Source organism: Hibiscus syriacus, unplaced genomic scaffold (genome assembly GCF_006381635.1).
Source record: "Hibiscus syriacus cultivar Baekdansim isolate YM2019G1 unplaced genomic scaffold, ASM638163v2 tig00110021_pilon, whole genome shotgun sequence".
Lineage (NCBI taxonomy): Eukaryota > Viridiplantae > Streptophyta > Magnoliopsida > Malvales > Malvaceae > Hibiscus > Hibiscus syriacus.
Window position 1 is genome coordinate 231,805 of NW_024062569.1, and position 12,471 is coordinate 244,275.

Genomic DNA, 12,471 nt, shown 5'->3' on the forward strand with positions numbered 1-12,471 from the left:
TTGTGCACAACCTTAATGCACTCAAATATCTTTAGTTCTCACTAGTGTATCATGGGCTACTAAAGAAACCATAACAAATACAATATATATATATATATATATATATATATATATATATATATATATATATATATATACATGAGGCAACAGAGGCTTCTGCTTCTAACAAAGTCTCCCCCTTCAGCATGTATAAGTTTACTACTATCTTTTCACCTTTCAGTACCACAAGCGCTCCACGGAACACCTTCATGATTCCTTTCCGTGTTTCAATCTTGCTTGCATTATTATCCAACAATCTGTAGGATAATAAATTTTTCTTCAGGCATTTCACGTGTCTCACATCTCGAACAACTTTAATTGTTCCATCATACATCTTCAATTTGATGGTTCCCACGCCAATGATCTCTAAGGCATGATCATTGCAACTATACACAGATCCTCCTGAGACAGGATCATAATGATGGAACCATTCTCTTCTTGAGGTCATGTGGTATGTCGCTCCCGAATCAATGACTCATATATCTGCAAATCTTTTTCTGCCTTTCACGGTGGTTGACGCTTCACAGCATAGAGCATCTCCATCATCTGAAGTGTTTGCGGTATTGCCTTGTGGATTGGAGTTTTTATTTAGACTCCAACAATCCTTCTTCAAGTGACCCTTCTTTCCACAGTTATAGCACTTTAAATTCTTCTTGCTCCTCGACTTCGATCTACCATGTTTGTGACTGCTGCTTTGGCCATGTTCTGTTGATCTCCCTCTCATCATTGTCAATGCTTCTGCTTGTTGCAGATTTACTTGTCTATCTTCCCTGTTCTTGCGCCGATTTTCTTCTTGTAGAACAGCAGCAACAATGTCATCGAAGACTAGACTGGTGACATTACTGTTTGTCAAGTTGATGATGAGTTGATCATACGAATCCGGTAGACTTTGAAGTAGAAGTTCAGCACGTTCTTGTTCTACTATTTTACAGCTTAAGGATGTAAGCTGAGAAAATAAAGTGTTCAGTGTGTTTAAGTGCTCCGTCACTGAAGTAGATTCTGACATCCGGAGAGTGTACAATTTTCTCTTCAGGAAAATTTTATTGTGCAGCGATGTGGCCTCGTATAATTTGATGAGATGATCTCATATCTCCTTGGCTGTATTTTTCTCCTCGATGCTTGACAATACTTCATCTGCTAATGCTAGATGAAAGTTTGCCATAACATTTCCGTCCATTTCGATCCATTTGCTGTCATCTGCAAAATCCACCGGCCTTTCACTGATAGCCGCTAGACACCCGTCTTTCCTCAAGATGGCCTTCATCTTTAATTTCCACAATGAGAAATTTCTCCCATTGAATTTTTCAATATCAAATTTCGTTGCCATATCTTCAATTACGGATAGCTCCCACTATTTCACTATCGTGAATAGTTCTTTGGAACCTTCAAAGAATGGGTAATACCTTCTTACTTTCTTATGTTGGAGGATCCACCTTTTGGTGGCAACCACAAAGACAATAAGCAGATATTACACACTCTAATCTGGCTCGGATACCAATTTTTGCGGAAGACGGCTATCGGATAGAGCAAAATCGCAACTGATAATTTGAGAAAATAAAAATGAAGATAAAAGAGACACAAAATTTACGTGGAAACCCCTAAATAAATTAGGGTAAAAACCACGGGCAACGGTAGAAGAATTTCACTATGAGAAAATAGGTATTACAACTTCTCTCGATCGACCAAGGAGAAAACAATGATAATTCTCTCTTGATAAAAAGGAGAAAACAACTCTCAAGAAACTCTCTAAATTATCTCTAGTATTGGAAGAAAGTTATAATGCTTTGGGATGGTTTTGAAGCTAAATGAGCTAGGGTATTTATAGTTGAAGCATAAGGACTAATTTGTAAATACCCTAAAGTTTAGTGACTAAATTTTAGTAATTTTACCATACAAAAATAATAAAATTTAAGCCATTTTTTTTACCATTTAGCCGCCCCACTTGGGCTGCTATGACTTTCAGCAATAAGCTGTGTGTGTGTGTTGTCAATGACTAAAAAAATTCTGAACAAATATAACCTTGTAATCACACCAGACTATTAATAATATAATTTGATAAAATCTAAAATGGGTAAAGATTTTAAAAAATATTTAAATGAAGTAACGTAGATATTATTTATTTTGTTTGATATCAAAATTGATAAGAATTTAAGAAAATATTTAAATAAAAAATAATAATCCAAATTCAAAAAAGTCCACAACTTAATTTTAGAAATCAACCTCCCATATTTCTTATCCATACACTAGTTATGGCTGCATTTTATACACATAATCTTTTCACTATCTTTCGTTTTCTCTCTTCAATTATTCTATTTGTTTTCTAAAACAATAATTGCAATAATAATAACATTATAAAGGACATTTTCAGATAATGAATTAATTGCAAGCATGTCATATCTGCTGAATAATCAAATGCCACCAAAAAGAAGTTCAAAGGTATAAAGTTCGAATCACCTCGTAGTTACACTTTTCCAACATCTAAGGTTATCTCTAATTTTCATTTCGTGATTCAAAAGGAAAGGTACAGTTTTAAATGTGCATAATGTTAAAATTCATTTTTAATATATATTTTTGAATAATTACTTTAATTTTTAATTTTTAAATCGCTTTAACAGTTGAAATTTTATTTGGAGTTAAAAATAGTTTTTTTTTATCGAAACCTATTAGATAATTAACGTTCAATGCTTCTCACTAATTAAACAAATTTATGTGAATTAAAATATTGATGTGATATGTTTATATCTAAATAAGTGACAATATGTCATAATATCACATCATTAAAAAATTTGAACACACGCCTATAAGACGGTGTATTCAATCCTTAGTCACGATGTCGTTGCTCACTATTAATTATTAAATAAAATAATTTATATAATTACCGAATCATTTAAACTGCATTGAAATAAATAAAACTTATATAGATTATTTATATACTATTTTATTATACAGGTTATCTTCAAACTTGATAGTGCATGTAGAAGCGATATAGTGATAAGAAAATATCGGCTCAAATAATTTAATAGAATATAAGTAGTATTATAAGATTAATTATAATAGGAAAGATAACTTATATTAGGTTGGTAATCTGATTAACTATGTAGTTCATAGAATTATGTTGAACAAATAATTTAGAATAGCATTACGTTGTCTAAAGTCAAACAGAGAGATAACTTATCTTACTATCAGAGCGATTGACTCTTGAGCAGAGATGTGGATGTCCTTGTTTGTACTAACAATACAATGGATCAGACACATGATGAATTAAGATCTTAAATCATTTTAAAGATCAAATTCACTTGTGATGTTCAAAAGATATTTACCTTAATTTTGAATAAATGTAGGACATTATATGTGTGACATGCATACTTTGATATATCAAAATTCGATGTATTCCATAATAGTTAATTGATGGATCATATGTTGGGCATGTGACTCAATCATGATGTGGATGTATTTATATATTTATGTGAAGTCATAACAAGAGTAAATGATATTCTCTCAATGACATTGTAATTGTAATACCTTAAACCTAATAACGTAATTCTTATCTTTTAAGAATCTAAATCGACGAAGATTTTAGTTAAAAGTTCTTTTTTATGTATCTTCAAAGTTTGTTTAAGATAAAGATAAATCTTATAGAGATAATCAATTAGTTTGTCATTGACAACACACACTCTATAAACGTAACTACTTGAATCTAAAACCTTTAGGAGAACAACACTCCCTTTTACTATTAAGGCTTCTTAATAGATTCCAAAGTTTATTCAATTTAAATATAAATTGATCCGATATGATGATAAAAAAACATTTTTCGTATATGAACATTCGGATCAGATAAACCACCTAACTCATAGATTGGTCTAATCAAGATCCCAATTCCCAACCTGTCAACCCCCTACATCCGTGATTGAATCGGACGATCATATGGGAAATCAATCTTGGGCATGTACGAGCCGTGCTGCCCTCTCCAATGGTCCCCTTGATCCAACCCCCAAACGCACCTTTCTTCTTCATTAAAGAACCGGACCTACATTTGTTGTGTGCTCTAAATCTCTTCAAGATAACCATAGGGGACTAATGAAATCGATACCACTTGATATTGTCACGTTAGCATGAAAGTTATATATCATCCAAAGTTCGTATACTTTTATTTACAATATTAGGGTTGCACTTTATTTATTTTTTTCTTTTGTGGGACACAAACAATTTGTATTTTATATGTATGGTATATGAATTATATACACTTGCCGACACACTCTTCTTGTATTTTATAATTTATTTACATAAATCTAAAACATTATCCTATATAATTTCTAAATAAGTTTATGTTGTATTTTCAGAGTCAAATATTGTTCATTCAGAGTTATTTGTACCTTCCGATTAGTTGTTATCTTTCGATAAATTATCGACAAATTTAAGAAATCTAACAATTCATGAATCTATTAATTATTGTGTTAAAAGATAACAACACACGATTACATTTATTCACTATGTTAGCCTACGAACAATAATTATTATCATAGGTCTAACATTAACACACATAAAGAGTCGATATATAAAGTTCTATACCCGTCAAAAAAGGGATTCCTATTCAATTGCTCTTCCTCTCCCTGATAATTCCTCTTCATCTCCTTTTTGTTTATATCATCAATCAACCCAAAGGCAAAACCAATAATTTATTAAAGCGGGGTGAAAATATTTTTATTTTTTCATAAATATATATATTTTTTAATTGAGAGGGTTTGGTAATTTTTTATTTATTTAAATTTTAAAAAATATATTTTTAGTATTAATTGATACTTAAAAAATTGAGAGGGCTAAGGGTCCTCTAGACCCCGCGAAGGTATGCTCATAGACCAACCACCATAAAAATCATCGACTACAAAGCAGAAAGAATGAATCACCAACAACCGAGGTAATCACTTTATTCCCTCAATAATTTTAACAATAGAAAAAAATAATTTTAACTTCTTTCTATAATTACATCATAGGTGTCTAGTATAAAATGTCACATCTTATATCTACACTTTGATAAAATGTCTGATGTGGTATATGCATTTTTATAAAATGTCTAGTATAAACACTTGTATTTTGGCACAATATCTAATATGATATTTGCACTCTTAAAATATTCAGTGCGGTGTTTATACTTTGACAAAAACACCCAATGTTCTATCATTTAATGTATTACTCTAGTACTTGAAACTAAAATTATTAATGCCAAATTAGCCATGAAAATTAAACACTTGGAAAACTTTCTCGATACATATATCATCTTGGATATTTTCTTAGAGTATATTTATCACATTAAATTTTGTACAACGGTTAAAGCTAGTTTATAAACTCAAATACCCTAATATAATTAGGGTATATAATAGGATATAATCTATATATAATATGTATGGCATTTGGGTGTTTCCTAATGATTTTTTTACGGCACTTATTAAACCTCACATTAACTAGGTTATTATTATTATTTTTTCCTTTAAGATCTCTGTGTTCGATAGTATATGAGTTCAAATTATATTTGAAGCTTAATTGAATCAGACCTTCAAATAAGAGAAAAACTTTCATAGTATTATTTTTTTCAAAACCAGCCTAGAATTTAGGGTGGAAGTAATTAGAAAGGGTCATTCATTGGACCACAAACGCCAATAGTCATAATTTGCGGTGCATAAATATGTTATTGTACCATTTATAAAGCAAAAAAGGACCACGAAATCTCATCAAATCTTTACTTCTTATTTATTCTTTCTGTGAAGGGGACCAAATAATTCATCCCATTTAATTTCATGATATCACAAATCTAAATCTAAATAAACATATATTTCTTACATGTTAATCCCATTTTCCCCCTAAAAATATAAAAGTGAAATACTAATTATACTAGCTAGGCGTATTCCCATCTAGTCAAAAGAAAATGTTAATTATTAGCTTTAAAAAAATTTACTTACCCCAAAAATAATCATTTTGTGCAATAAAATATGAGGTAATTACCGTATCTCTCATTTTTTAAATTTCAATTTTAGAATTTGTAATAATGTAAGCATGATAATAACAAATGTAAATCAATCGTAAAATAAAGAATACTATGATTTAACATGGAAAAGTCATTACGAGAAAAAAAAAATCACAAGCAGAAGAAGAGAATTCACTATACCGTAAAAGAGAAAAAAATCACGTCTAAACACGATTTAAAATTAATCAACTTATAAATCCGAATGCATAATATATTTATATAGGTAATTTCTTGTTTACAAAAGAAACTTGCATTAAAAAAAATCTACTCAAACTGAGTTTCTTACTATTAATCAACTTACAAATAAAAGAAAATCAAGTTTTACACAAACTAAAATGTTTTGTACCAAGAAAGCAATAGCACAACAAAAAAACTTATGCATCAAGAATTAAGGAAAGACCTTCACATATCTCTATTTTAACATATTTTTTAAGTGATCAAGTTTTTTTTCTAATTATCTCGAAATTGATAAAAGAAAAGAAAAGAATGGGTCACATAGTTCTAACATAATTGATTGAGTCTAACTCAATTGACATCGTTACCAATATATACATAAAGATGTGAGATCAATTATGTTTACGCGTTTAATATGGTGTATTTTTTTATTGATGAAATTAGGGATGGTCGGGTCGGATTTTCGATCAACCTGATCCAACCCGAAAAATATACATCTTCCACCCGACCTGAACCCGACCTAACTTTTTTTATAAATTCGAAACTGATCTGACCATACCCGAAATAATATTTTTATTAAAAAATAATATTTTTATTTAATAAAAATAGGGATTTAATTGAAAAAATAATATATAGAGGGGTATTATTGTAATTATCCCTAAATATAAAGGTAAAAATATATGTTTTTCTCGGGTAGTATATTTTTCACCATAAACTCGAATCCGACCCGACCCGAACACAACCTCTAAACAAACCCAACCCGGCCTGACCCAAACCCGAATTTCTTTTTTTTAAAAATTCAACCCGATCGGGTCGGGTCAGATCAGATCGAAACCTGTCAGATTCGGATCTCATGCCCATCCCTAGATAAAATCAAGGAAGGTCAATTTTTAAGTAGTTTTTCTTTTAATTGGAATATTGGATAAACAATATAAACGAAAATTTATTTAGCTATGAAGTATTGGCAAATAATTTAACCAAGCAGACCAAAAAGTTGGATGGTGAAGGGTATAAAATTATTGAGGACATTCTTCTGGCTTTGTCCAGCAAATTGGTAAAGTTGATTGGTACCCAATTATTGGTCCAAAATGTCTCAATAATTAATTAGTTGAGAATAATTTGTTCCATGATCTTATCCATTGTTCTTTCATTCTGCTCTTCTATTGATACTACAATTAATTTTTTTAGTAGTTTGAGATAATTATAAGATATTATGTTTATAATTTTCTTAATTTATTGATAATGCACACATATTTTACATACGCAACTACTCGAATCCAAAACTTTAAAAAAGAATAACATTATCTTCTACTATAAAAACAACTTGATGAATCCCACGTTACATTTAATTTTTGATAGGTATGTTTATTGCATGATAGTAGCAAGGGGTTCTCCAAGTTTGAATGTGATAACTTAAACAATGCAAGTGATTTATCACTTTAGCAATGGTTAGTTAGTTGAATAAATTCTTTTATTTATTTATTTAAAAGATTTTACGCAATGGTTGACATTGTTAATATTTTTTAGTCAAAATTTATTTTATAGCAATAGTTAATGTACATTTATCTTATTGAATATTTTATATGCATATAAATCTTAACATATTAAAGAATGTTTTTTTTTTATAAATTTTAACATATTATTTTTGTTTTATTAACTATTTTAATCATTTTCCATTTTCATAATTCAAGAAAGAGTGCAATTGAGACATTAATTTTTATAAATTATATAGTTTTAACTGAAAAAAATCTCGAGCATGGCATGAGTTATTATGTAAATTGAGTTTAAATATCTTAATACTCAATGTTGTTGATGAGAAAAGTGGGATTGTGGTTGTTGTTGATGATTTATCCCTTGTGGTTTCGATGGAGAGTTGCGATCAATTGTTCCACAAGGAGAAGGAGAGAGCAGCCAAATCAAAGGTGACAATGAATAGTCGTAGAGAAAGAGCGAAAGATATGGATAGAGCCCGACAGAGAGAGGTAAAAAGGGAGTACGATAGATCCAAGTCCCCTTCTCCAATCTTGCTTGAGGATCTAATTATAAACCCTAAGTGCAGACTTAGAGTTATGATGATTATCTGTTGGTTGAAAGGATAATTAGATTTGATTCTAAGATAATAAATTTGACTCTTGAATAATAAGTAGATCTTCTTACGATCATGGTATGAGATTGATATTGACTAAAAGATATAAATTCAAAAAAAATTAAAAGACTTGAAACTCTAAAAGAATAATAATAAAAGTACAACTTAATGTAATATTCTGAGGAGATATTTTGCAATGAAAATGATATGCGAAGAGGTGTAACAAAGATATATAATGTATCGACATTCTTTCGAAAATGAATTATAGCGTTGATGAGGAGCTCCGAACATTTGAATCACCACCTGCAGAGAATTTTCATTGACGGGAAGCTGATGAGGGAGGAATCCATTTCCCCAGAGGTTTTGAAATGCTTTAGTTTCTGCCTAAGTTATTCATTCTATTTGTAACAAAAAAATTATATATATGAATGAGCCGATTAAATTACCCTATAAATGATGTAAATTGCTTTATTAAAATTGATCCCAAATAATTTAATTTTTCAAACCAAACTCAGCTCGCATAGTTAAAGAATAATATTGAATTAAACTCAAAATAAAATTTCGATTCAATTCAAATTATAAATTCAGCAGTGTCCCTCCATCATTCAGAACAGGGAAAAACAGAGGGAACAAACAGGGAGAGTTTGGTCAAAGGGAGTCAACACTGGCACAAGTCAGCCTCCCACGAAACACAAGGTCTGATCCCACACGGGTGGCACTGACGAAGAGAAATAAAAATAAAAATTCAATTGTACACACTTTCCCAAGTCTGATATTTCACACGAATGGGGCGTGTCAGAGGTGCACGTGTGCCTACATTCAACGTTTTGCTCCTTTTTGACAGTGACTCTGAATAGAAAGAGAAACAGATCAATTTAACCCTCACATGCACCCTCTGAAGTTTTTGGATCCCTTTACTATTCACTTTCCTTTTCATAAATATCATATTAAAAATAAATGTTTTTTAATACTTTGTAATAATTAATTATAAGAGTAATATATATTTATAATATTTATTAATTATTGATAATGTATATATTCTATAAATATAATTAATTAAATATAGAATTTTAAAGAAAAATATCATTCTCTTAAAGCTTAAATCGTTGAGACCACTCAATAAATTTAATTTTTTTTAACATTTATTTTACTATTTATATTTAAGATCTATGATTACGAATAAACACGAAGAGGATAGATCAATTATTCAATTATCTTGATAGTATTTTAAAAATTAAAGGCTTTCATTTTTTTAGGTTTATTTGATATTTAATAATGTTTTACTCGTCCTGAATTTTAAGATAAAAAATTATTATTATCTTGTTATAATCTTTTTTTTTATTCGCGAAGAGAAGAAAATATTTGAATGAATATATATATAAAATATTATAGTAATGATATCTAAATTACGTGGTCAATGTGTAATTTATCTTAACTTTTATTATATTATACAATATAAATTAATTTCATTCAACATGTTTAAATTTTTGTCTATATCCTAAATTTGTTTTTAAACTTCAAAATAAGATGCTTAAATCTTTGAAGTTTGAAGTATTTTGTGAGTTTAAATATCTAGATTTTTTTTCAAAGTTAGAAAAATTGCAATTGTTTGAGCTAAACTAAATTAGATTTAAATTTATTATAAAATAAAAATATTTTATATTTAAGATTATGAAAACAACTTAAAATATTGTACAAAACTGGTTTTTCAAAATATACTATATACGAGTTATTGATTTTCTATTTATTTATAATTTTTTTAAATAATTATAAAATAACTTTTAACTAGATTTATTTGTACGTTCAATTATTCTTTGTAAATATTCCACAAAATTCATGATTACGACACTAAAATGATTAAGGTTTTAACTAAAGATGTTAAATCATGATTAACACAACAAACACAAATTAAAAAAAATATGGTGGCGTTATAGGGATTTTAGTGCCATTGTTTCATTGACGATGATTGATGACGGTGGCACTTTTGCATGCTACTTGGACCTGTCTTTTTTGAACACGTGGCTAAGAATGTTACTTCCCGACATGCTCCGACATTGACACGTGTGAAACGATGGCCCGTGTAATGATTTTCGCCTTTACAGCCCATCAATATCATATGAATAGTTAAATGTATAGAAGGCTAAAATGATACTCTCTATGCTCTATATAATTATGTCTAACCATAAAAAAGAACATATAATTATGCCTTGGAAAATGGCTTTTATCTAACTTTTGGTATTATATAATTTTGAAAAAAGTTATAGAATATCTTATCATATGAAAATAATACGAACAAGATGTAAATATATTAATAAAAAGTAGATTCTATTATAACCACAATGTAAGTGAAAAATATTTTTGTATAAAACTTACTCAATATTATCATAAGTGAAAAGGTAAAAAACTTTCATAAATCAAAGGATAAAGTAGATAAAATATCACTCAACTTTTAAAAGTTATAAACGATTATTAAATTTATTGAGTTGTTATAAAATGATCATTTTGATATTATAATAAATGTAATAAAATAACAAATTTAGTGAACATTATATAGTAATTTGATAAAAATATCATAAACATTTTATAATAGTTCAATACATTTAATAATCATTTTATAATTTAAAAAATTCAATGATCAAAACAATCATTTGAATATAATTCAATTATCTCTTATATAAAAATTAGCTGACCCTATTCCAATGTGTAATGAGGTAAGGGGGAGGTAGGATAGTAGGTTGCCCCCAACGTCAGGTTAAGAGCAACTTCCGTGGGAGACATCCGGCAGTCAGAATTATGAATTGCCCACCGTGGGACTCGATCTCACGACCACAAGGTTAAGAGCCTTGCGTTGTAGATAACAAAATCAAAATCACTAATATACCATACCATAAATCAAAATCACTCCCGACTAATAAATCAAAAAAATATTACATACTTAACTAGACTTGAATTCACACCATCTTATATCGAGATAACAACAATTTCACAAAGGGTAAACTACCCATTTAATCACCCACCTATTATTTAGTTTCTGTTTTAGTCACTCAACTATTATTATTTTCAAAATCACACCTAACTTTACATTTTGGTTCTTTTTTAGTCACCCACCATTAATTTTTTTAACGATGATACTGACGTTAGAAAAATTAACAGTTACATATACTTTTGAAAAAAAATTCATGTATGCATAATCCTTAAAAAAATTAACAGCGGATAACTAAAACATAATCAAAACGTAATGTTAGATATACTTTTGAAAAAATAATAGTTAGATGAACAAAACAAAAATTAAGTAATAAGTAGGCGACCAAATAGATAGTTTACCCTTAACTTAAAAATTATTTTATTTAAAGATAATATAAAACTATACAAATTATAAAAAACATGAGTGTGTTGCATGTACATTAATTGTTAGAGTTGAGCCAAAGCCCTGATAGGTTTTGGGTCATTGTTAGAATTGCAAATGGCCCAACATTGTTGAGAATAGAATCTGATGGATGCATATACGATGACTTTTGGTACGTCAATAATTCATATGATACAGCTTTCCCTAGATGGATTCTTGCCCTTGCAGTTCAACGAGATCCACGTAGTTTCATCCTGCCGAAGCTTGCAATTGATGGTCAGCATCACATGCCTGTAAAACCATATGCCATAACTGATAAATTTTATAACTTTAAGGGTCGAAAGAGTAATTTTGTTGAACTAAATGAGCCATGACTTGAATGTTGGAGTAAAATCCGATTCGTATTTTAATCAAATTTATTTTTTATTTAAATTCTCTCAAAATTTAAATAAACCTCCCAATTTAAGAGGATAACTCAATCTTCGAACATATTGTCTATCAAAAACAACTTTGAAGCACTGCTGTTATATTCTCTATGTATATTTTTAAGATAGCCTTGAGAAACCAAGTTGCCTTTAAGTGACCTAAATTAAAGTAATTATTATATTCTCTATGTGTATTTTCTGTTGGGGATTTGAATTCAAAATGAGATAAAGACTGGTGTCATACCTTTCGAAATGGTCTCTCTTTGAATCTTCTGCTATCATACATCCCTTAAACATAAACTTCTAACTAATTATAGGGGATAGACAAAATCCTTGATAAACAAAATTTTTTATAGACCTATGTGATACTTCATAACTTTGT